Raw genomic sequence first — 3,359 nt, forward strand, 5'->3', positions numbered from 1 at the left:
ACTATATCTACTGCCCTGGTATTATCATACGTATTATACACGTCGTGGAAAAAAAGTCCAATAAATTTGTTAAACATGAACGTTTACTTCTAAATCCATGTTGAGTGTCCTTCATGATATGGTTACTTTCCAGGAATTCTACTGTTTTACCCCTAATTATTGATTCCATAAGGTTACCTACTAGAGATGAGAGGATTATGGGACGGGCAATTATGAGGTTGAGATTTATCACCTTTTTTTAAAGATAGGTGTAACATTGGCTAGTTTCCATTCGTCCAGAGCTTGTGGAGTGTTAAATGATTTGTTGAATAATATGGATTGAGGCTTGGCAAGCTTGGTTTTAGCTTCCTTCAATATTCAATATAGGAGCAGGGGGAGCAGGAAAAGGAGAAAGACTGAAAACAACAATAAAAAAAAAAAAAAAACGCAGGAAGGTCATTTGGTCAGTTGGGAGAGGATAGAAAAGAAAAAGAGAGAGAGAGAGAGAGAGAGAGAGAGAGAGAGAGAGAGAGAGAGAGAGAGAGAGGGGGGGGGAAAGGAAAAGTGAGAAAGAGAGAGACAGGGAGGGAGGGAGTGATGGAAGGAGGTTATTTGAAGTGCAGGGAGGGAAGGAGGGGAGGGAGGAAGCGGCGGGGGGGAGGGGAAGGAGCGAAGCTTTTAAGGGGATATTTCACACCAGTTTTCTAGGAACGTGAACAGCATCGTTGAGAGCGTGATGGAGGGGCCGCAGTGGTGGTGGTGGTGGTGGTGGTGGTAGTGGTGGTGGACGAGGTCAAGACGCTTTCCTCACACCCACAGTAGATGAAGAGGTCCGAGAGTACGTAAATTCGCGGATTAAAGTCGATGTTCTCATAAAGAAATAGCATGGAAGACGAGGGACGATACTGATACTCACACGCATGCGCAGATATATTCAGCGAGAGAGAGAGAGAGAGAGAGAGAGAGAGAGAGAGAGAGAGAGAGAGAGAGAGAGAGAGAGAGAGAGAGAGAGAGGAGGGGGGAAAGACAAGCAAAAAAGACGACAGTCAGAAAGATAGATACACACACACATACACACACACACACACACACACACACACACAAAGAGACGAAAAGACAGACAGAAAGACAAAGAAACAAGTTAAATAAGACAAAAAGACAGACCGAAAAAGATAGACAGAGAGACAGACAAGCAAGCAAAAGAAGAGGAAGACCAGAAAGACAGACAGTGGCAAAAGTAAACATTTTAAGTCAAAAGTAAGTACCGTAACCAAACTGATAAAGTAAACAGAACTACGGTAAATAGAGTTAAAACTTCCAAACTCTCGTGGAAGTCTCCACCACCTCCACCACCACCAGCACCACCACCACTCCTGCCAGACAAAGTAAAAATGAACAGATGAATAGAAAATAAAAATAAATAAATAAATAAATACAACGAAAGAAAAAGGTTAGATTCCATTTCCAGATATTTTGTTCGTAAGTGAAAAAGAAAGAGCTAAACAGCACCAATGAAGTCGGCCACACCTGGTATAAGTGAGTGAATTCTGGCCACACATTACACAGCACATAAAAAAAAAAAAATGCTAAAAAAAAAGAAAGAAGGAAAGTGGAAAAAAAATAAATAAATAACGACATAAAAAACATCGCGGCGGTGAGTATTTTATCGAACGAGGAAAGATTAAAGAAGGCAGGCACGCTTTGCTCTTCTCCCACAAGCGAGGCATTATAAATTCAGCTTTTCAAAACGCAGCATTGGATTCCATAAAGTCTGTGTTGAAGGAATGTTTGAGATCAATCAAACGACACTATCTAGAGGAAATAGACAGGAACAGACTCACACTACACTCAACATCTCCAAAAATTAAGCTATTTTTTAAATAAGTACTTGATTTCATTCTCATATTCTTGGTAACCATTATTCTGAGACTGAAGGCAGCGAAAGAAAAGCGAGAAAAAGAGAAGAAAACAGGGAAAAACATTCCTGTACCGTTAAATCAATGAAAGTCTCTATTAGAAAACAGCATTCAAGACAACTGCTTCAATGAGCAGATAGACACACAAACACGAAGATTTACTTAATCGGAGAAAATTTTTTGAAGTTCCCGGGCGACCTCTTGTGTGAGTGCCGGTAAACTGGAGACATTCGAGACTCCCTCCCCCAACCTTTGCTTAGTACTAATCCTTCTTGGTGGGGGTAGCGAGAGATAAAGAATATAGTCCTGGCCTCATTTAAGGAGAAGCTATTTTGTTTGCATGTGTGGATCAGTGTGGGCTGTTTATATGTAATTATATATTACTACACATGTAATTAAGCTTGGTTCATTATCTTACAGATGAGAAATGTAATGACAACATTGAATTATCATCAGTGTAGTTACTTCCTCCCCAGCACGAGTGGTAATGTAATATAGTATCCTACTCTATTATTATTCTTTACTGTAACAATTTCCATGGCCTCATCTATTTTTTTTTTTTTCTCCACAAGGTACGTGGTGTTTCCTTCTAAGCGACTTGCTGCGGTCACCTTGCTGGGGAGAGGGATGGCGTGGGAGAGTCCTGTGCAAGTCAGTCGTGTGGTTTACTGGTAACTGTAGTAGCATTTAGTTCAGCAAATTACAGACTAATAGATTACCTGGGATCTATTCTTTCTATTTGTGTTCGTAATCTCAAAACCTTTTTTCTCTGATCAGGATTGTTTTCAAAAGCCACGGAAGTAATCAGTCGGGATCTCGTGTATGATTTTCCTAATGATTACGCAGAAGCCTTGTTAAACTGGCGGTGGAAACATAAAAAACACTCTTTCACCAGATTCTGTTCATAGATCTGGAACAAAATTGTTAAATAAAGGAAAAAAAAATGAAAAAAAAAACAAAACTATATAGGCATACTTGCTGGGATGTAAGAGAGAACATAAAAAAAAAAAAAACTCAGCATCAACAGAAATATAAACGGCAAGATAAAAGGGACTGTTTCTAAGGAAAAGGCTCGTGATTATCGCATCGCAAACAATTCATATAGGACGTCAAAATGTTTATTAAAATATGCACCATACCATAGCCAAACCATAACCATGAGCCATCAGTCACACCCAGACACCAAGACACCACATAATATCATAACCAGCACCATCACCACCACCACCACGACCAACCCAACACTCCACTCAAGTTTCATCCTTGAGTGAGTTTTGCGTTAATCCCCAGAGCGCCTTAACCCACAACACGCCCCTGGAGCCGCCCACGTCTGGCCAGGAGGGGACCATCAAAGGATACACAGCAAGAGCATTCCCTGAGCCCTTGAACACACACACACACACACACACACACACACACACACACTCTCAGACACACACTCAGACACGATTGCCAAACTATTCC

Source organism: Scylla paramamosain, chromosome 7, assembly GCF_035594125.1.
Source record: "Scylla paramamosain isolate STU-SP2022 chromosome 7, ASM3559412v1, whole genome shotgun sequence".
In the NCBI taxonomy this organism is placed as follows: domain Eukaryota; kingdom Metazoa; phylum Arthropoda; class Malacostraca; order Decapoda; family Portunidae; genus Scylla; species Scylla paramamosain.